This window comes from Puma concolor, chromosome A2 (genome assembly GCF_028749965.1).
Source record: "Puma concolor isolate L17-30 chromosome A2, mPumCon1.1.hap2, whole genome shotgun sequence".
Taxonomy (NCBI): Eukaryota; Metazoa; Chordata; class Mammalia; order Carnivora; family Felidae; genus Puma; species Puma concolor.
The window spans coordinates 46,640,520-46,657,583 of NC_141668.1; the positions used below are offsets into that span (position 1 = coordinate 46,640,520).

General features: G+C 38.4%; 1 protein-coding gene across 6 annotated transcripts in view; it reads left to right on the forward strand.

Moving 5' to 3' along the window:
* Window positions 1–17,064, forward strand: part of PDE1C (phosphodiesterase 1C) — a 513,888-nt gene that overhangs the window by 151,778 nt on the left and 345,046 nt on the right. The window lies entirely within an intron of this gene.

Here is a 17,064-nt window from a genome sequence, read left to right on the forward strand (position 1 = left end):
TAGTAGTAGGATTACTTCAGGATTTGTTGGTTCAGATGCTCAGGATTGTCATTAAAAGTCCAGGTTCTTTCCATCTTTCTGCTCTGTCATGCTCAGCAGGATGTGTTAGTAGTCAGAGTAGCTCCCCTCACAATCATGATATTGCTGCTGAAGTTCCAGGCATCACATTAATAGATGACAAGCTTCAGGGGAACATGAGGTACCTCTTCCAGTATCTTTCTTAAGAGTGAGGAAAACATTTTTTCTTTTTTCTTTTCTTTTCTTTTCTTTTCTTTTCTTTTCTTTTCTTTTCTTTTCTTTTCTTTTCTTTTCTTTTCTTTTCTTTTCTTTTCTTTTCTTTTCTTTTCTTTTTCCTCTTTCTTTCTTTCTTTCTTTCTTTCTTTCTTTCTTTCTTTCTTTCTTTCTTTCTTTCTTTCTTTCTTCAAATCTACACCTTTATTTATTTACTTTTCAGTTAGTTTAAATCCTTGAGGGGTACAGCATCACACAGATCCTGTGGCCAGTGGCTTTAGCAGGAAGGTGGCTTCGGAATTTGGCACTAACCATGCTGCTGTTTCCATGAGCATGAGTTACTTTTCCCCAGTTACTCTGATTTTATTTGGTTTGCCACCAGGAATCACTGTGTTGTTCTTTGCTTTGTACACATAAGCACATCTGTTGCCTAAATAGAATTCAGTTTCATCTCGAGTATAAACACCTTCAAATTTTTTTTTTTTTAATTTTTTTTTTTTTTTAATTTTTTTTTCAACGTTTATTTATTTTTGGGACAGAGAGAGACAGAGCATGAACGGGGGAGGGGCAGAGAGAGAGGGAGACACAGAATCGGAAACAGGCTCCAGGCTCTGAGCCATCAGCCCAGAGCCTGACGCGGGGCTCGAACTCACGGACCGCGAGATTGTGACCTGGCTGAAGTCGGATGCTTAACCGACTGCGCCACCCAGGCGCCCCTAAACACCTTCAATTTTAAGAAGAACTGTGTGTTCCTTCTGCTTCTGGAGACCCCTGCTTATAGCCAGCAGAAATGACTTTGGACCACAACCTTTCAGACATATTTGTTGTTTCATGAGTCCTGTTCCCAGCAGGCCTCCACAGGTTCCAAGATGGTGGAAAGAGAAAGGCAAGGCCAAGGAAACCATTTCCTTTCCTTTCCTTTCCTTTCCTTTCCTTTCCTTTCCTTTCCTTTCCTTTCCTTTCCTTTCCTTTCCTTTCCCTTCCCTCCCCTCCCCTCCCCTCCCCTCCCCTCCCCTCCCCTCCCCTCCCCTCCCCTCCCCTCCCCTCCCCTCCCCTCCCCTCCCCTCCCCTTCTCTTCTCTTCTCTTCTCTTCTCTTTCTTTTTTAAAGTTTATTTATTTTGAGAGAGAAAGAGAAAGTGCAAGTAGGGGAGGGCCACAGAGAGAGGGAGAGAGAGAATCCCAAGCAGGTTCTGCACTGTTAGTGCAGAGCCTGACACGGGACTCGGACTCACAAACTGCGAGGTCATGACCTGAGCCAAAATCAAGAGTCAACTGCTTAAGTAACTAAGCCACCCAGATGCCCCAATGAAACCATTTTCAAAAGCAACCCCATCCCTTTCCACCCTTCTTTTCCCAGTTGACTATTCATCCTGTCAACTGGGTTAATTAGAATTATATCACAGATTTGTGTCTAAATTGTGGGTTGCCATAATTCACTTTGGGGCCAGTGTAATTGGTTTAGGCCAGTTAGGATCCACTCTTGAGGCAAAGGCTGGTTCAGCCTGCCTAAATCAATAGCCACACTTTTATTACCTGAAAAAAAAAAAGAAAAAAAAAAAGGTCTGGATTCTGTTGAGAAGGAGGAACATATGAATCTGTCAAACCTTTTGCAGATTCAGCAAACAAGGTTACTGAGACAATTCATGAGGCTGGTCATTGGCCTGATTGATTAAAATGTAGATATCTCTTCCTTCTCTTTAAATTGGTCATTTTGTTCATTTTTTATGAACAAATGAAATATAACTCAGCCATCAAAAAGGATGAAATCTTGCCATTTGCAATGATGTGGATACAGCTAGAGTGTATTCTGCTAAGTGAAGTAAGTCAGTCAGAGAAAGACAAATACCATATGATTTCACTCATGTGTGTAATTTAAGAAACAAAACAGATGAACATATGGGAAGGGGGAAAGAAAAAAGAGAGAGGGAAATAAACTATGAGAGAGTCTTTTTTTTCAACGTTTTTATTTTTATTTATGGGACAGACAGAGACAGAGCATGAACGGGGGAGGGGCAGAGAGAGAGGGAGACACGGAATCGGAAACAGGCTCCAGGCTCCGAGCCATCAGCCCAGAGCCTGACGCGGGGCTCGAACTCACGGACCGTGAGATCGTGACCTGGCTGAAGTCGGACGCTCAACCGACTGCGCCACCCAGGCGCCCCTATGAGAGAGTCTTAATGATAGAGAACAAACTGAGGGTTGATGGAGGGAGGTGGGTGGGGGATGGGCTAGATGGGTGATGGGTACTAAGGAGGGCACTTGTGATGAGCAATGGGTGTTGTATGTAAGTGATGAATTGCTGAATTCTACTCCTGAAATCAATATTGCATTGTATGTTAAATAACCAGAATTTAAATAAAAATAAAAATAAAGAAAAAATAAAGAAATCTCTCTAAAATATACCTAAAGAATCGTTATTCCCTCTTCTTGAAGTCTTGAGTCTCTCCCTGAAGCATGGCTGAATGGCTTCTGGAGGACCAATCCTGAGGTTGTATATTAAAGTGGTTATTTATACCAAAATTAATTGAAATTAAGTAAAATTACAAATTTAGCTCCTTAGTTGCACTAGGCACATTATAAATGTTTAATAGCCACATGTGGCTACTAGGTATTATATTGGACAGCACAAATTATATAACATTGCCATCACTGTAGAAAGTCCTAGTGGATACCAGTGCCTTTGATTATTCTCCACATTTTTCCAGTTTTTTTTTTTTTATGGTTCTTTAAAGATTTTCATTTTCTTTTTTTTTTCAATATATGAAATTTATTGTCAAAATGGTTTCCATACAACACCCAGTGCTCATCCCAAAAGGTGCCCTCCTCAATACCCATCACCCCACATTTTTCCAGTTTTAAATTCTGAGTTAGAGACTCAGGACTACTAATGTCTATGTATAGATTTCATAATTTGATGGGTAAATTGATTGGTTGAAGAATAGAACACATCAAAATGATTTATGGGTCAACATTTAGAAATTCTTACCATAAGTTGTCAGTTGATCTATATAAACTGGAATTAATGATTCTCAATGTGCCTACATTTTCAATATGAGTTTTAATTAATTAGTACTTAACATATCTTTTATCTATTCATTTATGCTCACAAACCTCAACTCTTGGATATTCTGGAATGATAATCTCCGACCTTAGTATTTTCTTTCTTGGCTTGGTCTGCCCAGGAATCTGCATTTCCTAGCAATTAACACCTTCATCAATCAGAAGTTTGGAAAAGGAGAGTGCATTAAATTCAAATATTGGAAGATTATAGCTTGTGTCTTGGGTAAAGGTTTGGTGGGAGAACATTGGTCCAAATGAGTTTGGACCATCTGTTGATTTAATTATATACTGGTATTGGGGTGCCTGGGTGGCTCAGTTGGTTAAGCATCTGACTTCGGCTCAGGTCATGATCTCATGGTTTGTGGGTTTGAGCCCCACGTCAGGCTCTATGTGGACAGCTCAGAGCCTGGAGCCTGCTTCGGATTCTGTATCTCCCTGTTTTGCTGCCCTCTTCCGCTCATGCTTTGTCTCTCTTTCTCTCTCTCTCAAAACTAAATAAACATTAAAAAATTTTCCAAAAAATACTGATATTAATAATAGTACCTGGGGCGCCTGGGTGGCGCAGTCGGTTAAGCGTCCGACTTCAGCCAGGTCGCGATCTCGCGGTCCGTGAGTTCGAGCCCCGCAACGGGCTCTGGGCTGATGGCTCAGAGCCTGGAGCCTGTTTCTGATTCTGTGTCTCCCTCTCTCTCTGCCCCTCGCCCGTTCATGCTCTGTCTCTCTCTGTCCCAAAAATAAATAAACGTTGAAAAAAAAAAAATTTAAAAAAAAATAATAGTACCTTATATTGGAATATCCCTTTCATATTTGTTATTCCATTTAATTTTCATGACAAATCTAGAAGTTACTGTAATATCCTCATATTTAGACAATAGATGACTACTGTGTAGTGTGGTACATTAGTTGAAGGTTAACACTTTTTAATTTTTTTTTTTTTTCTTCAACGTTTTTTTTTATTTATTTTTGGGACAGAGAGAGACAGAGCATGAACGGGGGAGGGGCAGAGAGAGAGGGAGACACAGAATCGGAAACAGGCTCCAGGCTCTGAGCCATCAGCCCAGAGCCCGACGCGGGGCTCGAACTCACGGACCGCGAGATCGTGACCTGGCTGAAGTCGGACGCTTAACCGACTGCGCCACCCAGGCGCCCCGAAGGTTAACACTTTTTAATAAAATAAGTATTTGGCTCAATAAAACTGTCACTTGAACATCCACAATGTGTGTTTCAAAAGATTTTAAAACTAGGGTTTGAACCCAGAACTCCTGATTCAAAATTCATTGCTATTTGTATTATCCTTAGTTACCTTTTTGTTGTTGTTGTTCTCTATTATATCTTAGTATCTTTTCCCTTTGTCAGAGATATTTAACAAATGACCATGCTAAACTCTCATAGGAAGTTGTGATATACAAAATAAATGGACTCAATTCTTCAGTAATCACTGAAGAGCTTGGGGATCTCAACATGAAAGATGTGCTAAATTATAATTGTATAGAGTTATATAAATTATAATGGAATTTCCTTGATCAATCAGAGATATAAACACTTATGGACTGATATATGCCTCTTATTTACTGTAAGTAACCATTGCCATGTAAGTGTTGGGATGATGTCAAAGAGAGTGGAGAGTCGGAGTAGGAGATTGTGAGTTGAATGGACAGACACTTTGCCCTAATGTATTCCCTATTAATGTTGTTTCCAGAGAGGAAACACTCTTTCAACTGATGTAGACAAAACTTGAATAATAGGTTGAGTGAATTGAGTAACAAATATTGAAGTAGAAATGATTATTGGCTCTTTTCATCATTTAATCTGATGATGAACAGCCTTGGTTGCCTCTTCATCTGCTTCTTCTCCAGGGGACAGAGGAGATACAACAGCTGGCAATGAATCCATCCTTCACCTAGTTGATTATTCAATTTTAGAGGCTTTATTTAACTGTGGCTGCTAATCAGCTTTTTTCCAGGCAGTCTTCACATTGCTTTTTAATAATGGTGACACCCAAGCAAAGCATATGACAGGAATTAATTTGATTGTGTTGTCCAGAAAGTGGAGCATGGGCTCAAAGGGTGCTGCAATTGCACAGCCCTTAAAGAACCAGGTGATGCTGACTTTTTTTTGATGGAGAGTGAAGATGGAAAGTGCTGGGGCTGGAGGTGGACCCTGGTCTATTTTTAGATTGCTTTGGATTGCTTGCTATGCATCTTTGCTTGCAGCATGAAAGCTGGTTTCTGGAAGCACACTTCCCTTCACAATACATACTATGCTTAGTGTTTTGTAGGGTCTTTATTGAACCAGACCCCTTAATTTATAAGAACAGTATGATATTCTTATGCCCCATCCTGGATTACTATATACAGGAATAAAATAAATGAATGAATCAATTAATTAATGAATGAATACATGACACTGTAAAGGTGAACTACATTAAGAAAATACAGTGCTTTATAAATGTGGGGTTTAAAAGGAAAGTGTTCTTGGTGTAATTGCTTCCTTCTTTTCTATTAAGGACTGCTAAATAAACAACACCAAACTACTTTCAATTAAACAAGTGAAATCTTCATGTCTTTTTCATATAAAGGCAACTTTTTGGAAAAAGAGGCACAGACTAGATTCTGTTAGGCCCAGACACTTCTGTTTAAATATGATTCAGTAGAGACTTTTTTAATTGAGGTATAATTGGCATATAACATTACATTAGTTTCAGGTGTACAAAATAATGACTAAATATTTGTATATGCATATTGTGAGTGACACAGTATAGATTTATCCTGGGTGCAAGGAACTGAGAGCTAAGGCTATCTCAACTTGGGTCGACATTTCAGCAACTTTGACCTTGCTGTTATTGCTATGTGCTTGTTTTGGCCCCTCTCTCTTTGTAACCAAATATGCATTTTTATCAGAAAGAGCCTTCTGATGAGATATAAAATCCAAGGGAGAAGTAAAATTGAGTTATTTTGAACCAATTCACTCTTTCAACAAATATTTTTGGGCATTTACTATATGCTGGACACTTCTGGGAACAGAGGAAGCAAAAATGGATGCATGAATTAAAGTTATTGGTGTTGACCATAGAGGGTTGTGCTTTCTTCAAAACTTCCCATGAGATATCTCACTTCTCACCACCACGACTCCAAAAAGTTTTTCAAAGTTTTCTTTCCAACAACCTATAGGACTGGCTATGAGAGGAGTTTGGGGAACACATTTTTCTGCATTGCATTACATTTTCCTTGATGTTTTCGTGTTCCTTCTAGACTGGCAGGTTGGGAAGCAACACTCAATCCCCTTAATCTGCTGTGAACTCCTTCTCCTTTTCTTCCTCCTTCTCCCCTTTCTCCTTCTCCAACCCACCCCCCTTCCTCCTCTTCCTTCTTCTCCTTTTTCTTCTTCTTTTCAGGACTTTAGGTTTCTCTATTAGAATGGTTTTTCTTAGGAGTAAGGCATAATGAATTTGGCAATTTAGAAGTTCTCTCTCATCAGAGTGAAGAATGAAGTCCTTGCCTTTCTTCTTTGCCTTCCTTTCTTTCCTTAACCTCTTTAGGCTCCTGAACTTTTTTCTCTAACCTCTTCATTGGAACTGCTCTTGTCTAGGTTTTCACTGATTCTTGTGTTGCCAAATGTAATTGCTACTTCTTTGCCTTCATCTCACTCGTCCATGCTACTGCATGCTGCACAGTTAACCATTTCCTTCTCAAAACACCTTTTCTCCTGGGTCATGTGACACCACATTCCCCTGTGTGTGTGTGTGTGTGTGCGCGCGTGTACACACACACACACACACACACACACACACACACACACACACCTCATTGGCTATTTTTTTCTCAGTCTCATCTACTGGCTCTTCACCCTCTACTTGACATCTCCGTTTTAGAGAATCCTGTGGCTTAATCTTCATCTTCTTCTTTGTTCTTACCTTAAGTGTTTTTATCTGTCCCAGGTCTTTATCTTTTGTTTTAACACTTAGACTATGATGTACCTAGATCTAGTTTTCTTGAATGTGTTCTTCCCGAATCTATAAATTTTTCTGCTTGCGCTATTGTGTAAGTACTGCGTGCTAACTGATTATGCCATGGCAGCCCCTTAATCTGTAATTTTTTGTCTTTTACTAAATTTGGGGAATTTTGGCCACTTTTTCTATTATTTTCTTCTGGCCAAATTTCTTTCTCTTTTCTTTCTGGGACCCAACTACCTTTATGGGAGACCTTTTGAAATTTCCTACAAGTCTTAAGGCTCTTTTAGTTTTTTTCAATATTTTTTTTCTCTGTTCTTTACATTACATTGATTTCTATGATATCTATCTTCAGATTCCCTGAATTTTCTTTGTCTAACCCTACTCTAAACTCTATGAAGTTAGGGTCCATGTCTGTCTTGTTCACTGCTGTCTCCACTGTCTACAATAGTACCTGAAAGTGCTAAATAAAGAATTATTGAATAAATAAAAGAAAGAGTGTGCAGTCATTTGGAAAGTAATGTCTGTGGTTTAGAGACTAGGAGAAGCTGAACTTGGGCAATGGCAATTAGGAGGAAGAGAAGACATACCCAGGAAGGTACGTTATCATGAATCATATTATCAGATCATTTTGAAATTAAAAATAAGTAAATTATCTTGAGGCAGAGAGTGAATGAGTTAGAACTAATAGGACTCATTGACTCTAAGTAGATAGCTTTACCAGGGCTACCTAAATTTAGGTCACTAATATATTAATGGGAGCTCAAGGGTCATCTCTGATGTACAAGTGACCAAGCATTTACTTCCTTCTAAACATTAAGGATTTAAAATTTTCATTTCATCCATCCAATGAGTCAATCAATCAAGGAACAAATTATTATCCTTACTGAGAATTGGGTTGGGGGCCAGACCCTAGAGATACAGAGGTGATTACATATATACCTTATGTTGTGAGACTAGTGGAGTCAGACATTTGAACAGTCAGTGGCATTCAGCACAATAAAACTCTAATAAGGGATGTGCTGGGGCTCTCACTTTGAGAATGAGTGTAAAAGAGTCAGGGAACATTTTGAAAGGAGATGCTTGAGTTGTGATGGTTGAAGGACTGGTGACAGCCTTTCAGACACCAAGGGAAAGGCTTATGTGCAGATCCATGTGGGGAAATTAGTAAGAGGTTCATAAACTGTGGGAAAGTTCCAGCACCCTATGATGTAATGTAGCAACCTTGATCCACATAGATTTATCTTGACCTCCTCAACTTCAAGAGACTAAACCTGAAACAGGGCTTAGAACACAAAATGCCCAATAAAAGTTAGCAATAGTAATGTACTTAATCGTCATTGCCCATTGCTGGCGACTGGGCAGAGCATGAACTCAGGAGAAGCTTTTGTACTTCTTGTTATCACTTGCTCATTTGGAAGGCAGTAAGGTGAGAGAGGCTATAATTTTTCAAGGTCTTTGCTCCTCTCATTTTCCTTGATATAATGAACATGGTGATGCTCCTTAAGTACTTTATAATTTCCTGTACCTGCATGGTATTCGTATCTTGACCAAATTTGTAATGAATTTTTGTAATGTCTTCTTTACTTTCTATATTTTGTAATGGAGAAATATTAGTTCCCATTTCTTCCAGGAAAAAAATCTATAATGTTTTTCCCTATAAAGGTGGATAGATAGCTTCTGCAGTGAAAGACAGAAAGACAGTTGTTTCAAATGTGAAAGAGACATCATTCTTGTTGGCTTTGCCTTTCCTATTTGCACATTTGGCACTATTTTCTGTAACAACAACAACCAGAAAATCTATACTATTAAAAAAATTAGTATAAGCAGTTAGATTGATTTTTGGGCTTTTGTATTGGAACCATGCTTCCATTATTATTGCGTGAGGTATGTTGTTTCTAGGTAACAGAGGAGGAAAATCTTGGAAGTTCGGAATCACAATTTTATAATTCTCTAACTTTGTAAGGTACCATATAAAAGAACTTCAGGCCTAATTATACCGGAACAACGTGTGCTCTATTTTAATCCTGAACTGAGATAACAGTCATCGGGAGGATTATTTCTGTCTTAACTCAGAAGAAGAAGAAATCTATAAGCCCATTAAAACAATTTATAGTCTTTGAATGAAAGCAGTAAAGAAGTTACACTATTACAAGATTATTTTTGTGTTATTTCACATTAATGTGGAGTGGCTTGAAGAGAGTAAATGCAAAAAGTTTTGAATCTGAGGAAAATTAATTAACTGCAAGGCAATTGAAAAAGCAGGAGTGATTCATTAGTGTCATTTTTTTTTCCTTTTGATCAATAACTACCAATGTAACATCTTGATAAAGAGAAATTTGAGAGCAATTTTCAATTGTATTTTAACAAAGTAAAAATAATTTTTTTCCTGTTATAAAAGTGTTATTAATGTTTGTTTATTAATAAACTGAATATATATACTTCATATAATATACTGTTTTATTAACGTTTATTAATATACTGAATTTGGGGGCTCCTGGCTGGCTCAGTTGAAAGAGCATATGACTTGATCTTGGGGTCATGAGTTCAAGCCCCATGTTGGATGTAGAGATTATTAAAAAAAAAGAAATAAACTTAAAAATAATATATTGAATTTGGTAAGCAAATAAGTATATATTAATATATTGAAATTAATGTAAAAATAATCAAAAAGAAGAAAAATTTAAAAATGTAATTCCAATACCCAGATATAACCATTGCAATATCTTTTATATCTTTTTACTGTTGGTGTATGTGTTTCTCAAAAACAATTTTATAATTTTAAATTGTAATTTAAACTATAATTAAATTAATTATAATTATAAATTTATTTAATTGAAGTGACAATTATAAAACAAATTATAATTTGCTTCCTGCATGAACACTGTTATCAGGAACATCCTTCCATGTTAGTAAATGTGTATCTTCAGTACATTGGTCTCAACCATTTTTTTTTTTTTTTAACTCCAGCACAATTGAGTGATTAAGCACAGTCTTGACAGCGATATTCAGTGTTGACCTTTTTTTTTTTTAAGGAGTGAGAAAATAGGATGCACAGGAGGGAGCAAAGATGGTCAGTTATAGATAAAAAAAATTCATGTGCCAAATACTAATCTACAACATCACTTTTAATGATTTTGTGAATTCTAATGTTTTAAAAACAAATCCCCAGTTGTTGGACATTTAGCGTGTGGCTCATTTTTAAACACAATGTTTAATATTGTGAAAAACAGTTTTTAAATGTTTATCTGATTATTTCCTAACAATAAATTTCTAAATGTGGAGTTGCTTTACTAAAGAGCTTTTCCTGCACTAGTTATACATTGACTTTAAGCCATTGCCGTATTTTTCCCTGAAGTGTCATACACGTTGGTATTACTGTTATAACAGTTGAAGAGATTGTCCGTGTTGTACAATTTAGGCCAAGATCATTTAAAGAAATTAATGTCAGTTTGATGGTAGAGAAACATTATCATTGTTTCATTTACATTTTAAAACAATAACGAAGTTGAACATTTTTGTAATCTTCTACAGACCATTTGAATTCCTTCTCTTTGTGTCTGTCTCTTGATATCTGTATCTATATCTATATATCTATATCTATATATCTTTTTTTTTTGTTTTTTTTTTTTGTTTTTAGCTTTTCTTTTTTTTTTTAACGTTTATTTATTTTTTTGGGACAGAGAGAGACAAAGCATGAACGGGGGAGGGGCAGAGAGAGAGGGAGACACAGAATCAGAAACAGGCTCCAGGCTCTGAGCCATCAGCCCAGAGCCCGACGCGGGGCTCGAACTCCCGGACCGCGAGATCGTGACCTGGCTGAAGTCGGACGCTCAACCGACTGCGCCACCCAGGCGCCCCTCTATATCTATATATCTTATTGAATTAATAAGAATTATGACATTACTCTATTTTTATCTCATGCATGTTATAGTTTCTCCCTCATATGTTGTGTAGGTTTAATTTAATGTCATGTGTTGACACATAGGGATTCTTATAAAGTCAGATTTCTCCAATCTTTTCTTTATTTTTCATGCTTATAAAAATAAATTTTCTAAATAAAATTTCCATTTTCATATTTTATAAGTAGTTCTTTAGGCTGTAATTTAGCATTCATGTGGCTCCATTTTTAAAATTTGTATCTTTAATACACTCATGTTTATTTTGGTGTCTTGCATAAGATAGGCACTAAATTAATTTTTTTTTTTTTTTACCTAAATTGCTATATAGCTAACAGAATACAAACTCTTAAAATTCTATCTTCTCAAAAAGAAAGAAAGAAAGAGCCCTGCTCATGCTCTCACATGCTATGGGATGGACGATTGATGCAGGATGCTACAGCCTCTGGCCAGGGTGAACCTAGCCGTCCACTCAGTGCAGGGGGGCATGGCCTTGTCACCTTCCCTAACATGGCCATAAAGGGGCGGATGGCAATGGCAGGAAGCAGGACATGGGTGACATCCTCTATCACATGCTGACCATCACCAACCAGAGCTTGGATGTGGCACAAGCAAAGAAACATGCCCTGACAAGTCACAGAATGGAACCTGCACTCTTCAGCGTCCTGTGTGAGATCAAGGAGAAAACAGGTCTTAGTGTCAGAGGGGCGCAGAAGGAGGATCCTCCCGATGCCCAGCTAATGAGACTGGACAATATGCTTTTGGCAGAAGGGGTTTCAGGTCCTGAGAAAGGTTGGGGATCTGCGGCAGCAGCAGGGCGGCCTCTGGAGGTATTGAACACTCAGGTTATGGAGCCCTATTGACCCAGATCAGACAAATCTATCACACAGAACTGCAGAAATAGGAACAGATCAGCAGCCACTACTCTCATAGTCCTGCACAAACCTTCTATTGCTCTTGTGTTACACTGAACTAACCAATTCTGAGGGCTGTGAGGGGTAGGTGTCAACAAAAAGAGCAAAATGAATAAGGTCAATGCAAAACTCCCCCCGCCCCCGCCAATAAAATTTTATTTCTACCAGTGTTAAATGCCATCTGAAGTCTACTTCAGTTTTTTTTTTTTAACTTTCCAGTTCGAATCCAATAATCTGCCTCTTTTTTTTTTTTTTCTTTTTGCTTTAGCATTAACATTGTTCTATTTACTGTAGCTTTATAAAATATCTGTTAGGATCTGGTTGGGTAAGTTTCCTTTTAGTACCAGTTCTTTTTCCCAGAAACATCTTAATCAATGTGTACATTTAATCTTTCAGGAAAAATTTAGAGTCTCTGACATGCATCCCCCAATCTTATTGAAATGGCATTAAATGTATAGATTACTTTAGGGATCATTTACATCTTTACAATATTGAATATTTTAGTTCAGGAAGTACTCTCTACTTATTCTAGTCCTCTTTTGTATTCTTCAAGAACATTTTATCAAAAATTTTTAAAACATTTATTTGCTTTTGAGAGAGAGAGAGAGAGAGAGCGTGAGTAGGGGAGGGGCAGAGAGAGAGAAGGAGAGAATCTGAAGCAGGCTCCAAGCTCTGAGCTGTCAGCACAGAGACCGACATGGGGCTCAAACCCACAAACCGGAGATCATGACCTGAGGTGAAGACAGGCACTTAACTGACTGAGCCACCCAGACACCCTATCAATTTTTATATGGTTCTTTGTTATGCTTATTTCTAGGTATTTTATATTTATTGTTGTTGTTAGAAACCCCCTACCTTCCTTCCGCATTGTGTTATTTTAACTGTTCTTGATGTATAGGAAAATTACTAGTTTTTGTAATGTGTTTTGTTACTTTTCTTTCTGAGTTCTTATTTGTTCTCTTTTGAGCTTTTCTGGTAGACAGTCATAGCATTTGCAGATCAAGCCAGAAAATTTTTCTTCTATTATGCCTTTGATTATTACTCTTGTTTCATTGGTTCTGCTCTTTCTTTAGGAGCTCCTGTTATATTAAAGCACTTTCCTCAGTGTTTTTCTTTGCACGCTGAGGAGCTCTTAAGTTGATTTTCCACATTAATCCCTGTATCAGGGTTATCCAGACATACAGAACAAATAGAATGTATGTATAGATAGAGATTTTTTTTAAGGTAGAAGTTCTTCTTTTATTATATATATATTATATATATAATAAATATATAGTTTGATAGTTTGTGATCAGAATGTTTTTTTTTAAATTTTTAAAAAATGCACATCCAAGTTAGTTAGCATATAGTGCAATAATGATTTCAGGAGTAGAATCCAGTGATCCATCCCCTACATATAATACCTAGTGCTCATCCCAACAGCAAGTGTCTTCCTTAATGCAACCCTTTGCCCATTTAGCCTATCCCCCCTGCCCCCCACAACCCCTCCAGCCACTCTCAGTTTGTTCTTTGTATTTAAGAGTTAGAGATTTTTTTATGAGGAATTGGCTCATGTGATTATGGAGGCTGATAAGTCCTAAGATCTGTAGTTGGCAAGTTGGTGACCCCAGAGAGTTGATGGTGTAGTTCCAGTTGAAATGCCAGCAGGCTTGAGACCCAGAAAGAACAGTTTGAGTATGAAGGCAGAGAAGAACTGATGTCCCAGCTGAAGCCAGTCAGGCGGAAGGAATTCCCTCTTACTCATGGGACAGTCAATTTTAGGCTGTTATGGAAACTGGAGCATTTCCCATTAACACTGTTGCTTTTCTGAGACCCCCTCTAGCAGCTCCCAGTAGGAACCTTAATCTGGAGGTATGTTTAAGACTTTGGCTTAACCTGGGGTTTTTCACTGTCATTCTGTATGTTTCTAGATGACAGTTTTGGCTTAGTAGCTTGAGTGTTTGCAGTCTCCCTTTATTTCTTCCAGTTCCCTGAGAACCTCTTGAGCTTTTCATAGACTTGGAATTTTGGTATAAACAGAGTATGTCCAAGTATATCCATGAATCAGTGTGGAAAGCAGGGATTCAGTGAGAGAGGGACAGAGGAGAAAATAAAAACTCATTTTCAGCTTGCCATTAAATCTGGCATCTTTTAGCTCCCTGGTCTCCATGCCCTGGATACCCTCTCATATATTATCTGACTTGGCATTTGGTACTACTCTCCATCGTGGAGGAGTCCTTCTAGAAGCAGTTCTGGGTAGGATCCAAAGTCAGTCATATCATCCTAGTATCACAAATAGCATACAGCAACCACAAAATGATACAAGATATGTCATGTTTTTTTTTTATTTTTCTAAATGAAATCAAACCTCGCTTTAAACTATACTAGCTATAGTTGGTAAAGAATTCTAATGTTCATTTTTATGGGGGTTCTCTTCTCTATGGAATCTTGCAAAGATATCAGTAATTGTGTGCGTCTTGGGAAATGAAGAAAGGACCTGACCTTAATTCTGTTGTGGTACCATCATTGGTATCTTTCCTTTTGTTTCTAGATGCTCCAGTTCAGACCTTGTTCTTTATGTCTGTCAGACTTTGCTTTTATGCTTGTCTGTGATGATGTCGCTAAGGTCCCTCCTTGCAGGCTTGACCATGGTGATGACCCAAACATACTCACATGACTTCCCAGGTTCTAGAACTCTAAACCTTAGGGAAAGGGCAGGTCTCTCTTCCTGTTGTTGCATCTGTCCTCTCCTTGGAAATTTATCCTAAAGTATTGTCCTTTTCACTCTTCCCTGAGAGTAACAGAAACCAGCCTTCAAAGACATAGAGACCGGCTCCCTCTTGGGAGGGGAAGGGGATTCTCCCCTTAAGACTTAATTCTTTTGGCTATTGAGTTCCCAACATCCTACCCCCAAATTAAAAGCATGGTACCAATTTAATTTCTCAATAATTTATTCTATTCCAGAATTTCTATCGTCATTTAGGAGAAAAAGGTAAGCAGCGGATTTTGAACACTTGACTACAACCTACCATAAGAAATATACCTCTTGCCACACTGAACAAGAAAATAAGAGAGAAGACAAATGAGCAATATAAAGGAATGGAGGAGGGGGCATCACTATGGATCTGGGAACATACATATGTGTATGTGCCCATGTATGTACCCACATATGTGGTAAACTGACCAGTTGTTATAAGTTTGAAACACTTGAAGACACTAAGAGGTGAAGGAGTATTATACTGGAGTCGAAGGCTTAGGTTCTACTTACAGCTCTGGTAATAATTTTGAGCACATCTCTCAACTGCAGTGGGTCTCAGCTTTATTGTTTATAAAAGAGGAAATCAACCTGTACCTTAGACCCTGAGGCCCAAAGGGATCATGTACACAGAATCCCATACAAGTTATAAAGTCCCATTTACACATGAGATAGTTTTCCTATAATTATTATTATTAGCGAAATTGGGTCAAATGGCTCTTGGTCAAATAGTTTGGAAAGCCTAGCCAGCCAAACTGCTTGAGATTAATATTTTTTTCTTGACCTTTAGAACAAAATCTGTCTGAAGGGTTGGGCAGGAAGAAGAGTGATCATGTCAAGAGAGGTAGAAATTTCAAGGATGATTTCCCTCTGAGGGGCTTCCAGATGCATACCGAGCAAGGGTTTTGATTTCTATATCCTGCATCTGCGTGATCCCAGGAGCAGAGAAGCAGAGCTTTTCACTTGTATAGTTGAGTAATAACTTGCAAATAAAAATGCTTTTTGCCATATGGTTGAAGAAGTCACAGTGAGATGAGGAGTGTTAAGCACTCCCTTCAAATGCTTATCTTATTGCCATGGAATGGGTGATAGGGTGCTGTTGATGAACTTGTCCAGAGATGTGACTGAAGCTCTGGGAAGAAGTAACTATAGGGTTGTAAGAAGCATGAGTTTTGTAATTCTATAGTTTTGTAGTCCAAAGCAATAGGAAAAGAGGACACAAATCACCTCATGGGGACTGTGGACTGAAAGGGCTTTCAGACCAACCTCTCTTGTTCTGGTTTCCTCTCATTCTCTAGCTCACTGCTTCCTCAGCTCCCAGCTTTCCAAGGTTACTGCACCTTCTGTGTTTCCCACAGCTCATCATCACTCTCACCCCAGGTGGTGGAATCTGGAGAGGAAAGTACAGGTGGCAGAAAAACTCTGGCACCTTCTCTTTTGCTGTTTTACATATGTATGTGTCTATTATGAGCAGCCCCCCTGCCATTTGGGGAGGTCATTAAGGTGTTTACTTGGAATAGATCTGACAAACTCTGCCTGTGTCTTGGTTATTATGATGCATCAGCTTTAATCAGAAGCAGCAAGGACACTTTACTCCCATCCCTTGAGAATAGCAGGTGTATTATCTTACGGGGTTTGCTGAGCACATTAGGAGTGTCCTTTGGCAATGTGGTAGGTATAGCTGTGTACTAGGAGAAAGAGAAGTACATCAGATTGTCTACAAACTGAGTAGTGTATGAGCACCCCATAGTAAACCTAGGTACAGCAATAAAAGGAGGAATGGATTGACTACAGTAATGCTATCAAAACATCGCCTCAAGTTTCAAAACACCCTTCAGTTACTCCCCAGAGAAATGTCACATTTAAGGACAAAACTTTCTTGACTCACACCTCTGATATTTTAGGAACTTTAAGGGCTTGGGCTAAGAATCTTTTAAAAAATCCCTCCTTCTTTCATTTTAATGCTCCAAATTTCTTGGGATTTTCTTGCACTTTTACTTGAGCAGACCTATCTCATCCATGCCATTTTGTCCCTGCAATTTGGTTCCATAGTTACGTGCAGGTTTGCAAGATGAGCTTCTCACAAGTCACATCTTTCCACTGTGCAAAGCCTTCTGGGAGGTATAGTTCTTTCCTCTGATGGCTATTCTCTTCAGAAGTTGCCAATGCAACTTTCATCTTTTCACCTCAGAGAGCTGGGGACAAGGAAGAATCTGAGGGGGCAAAGGAATTGGAGAAATTCCTTCCTTCCTTCCTTCCTTCCTTCCTTCCTTCCT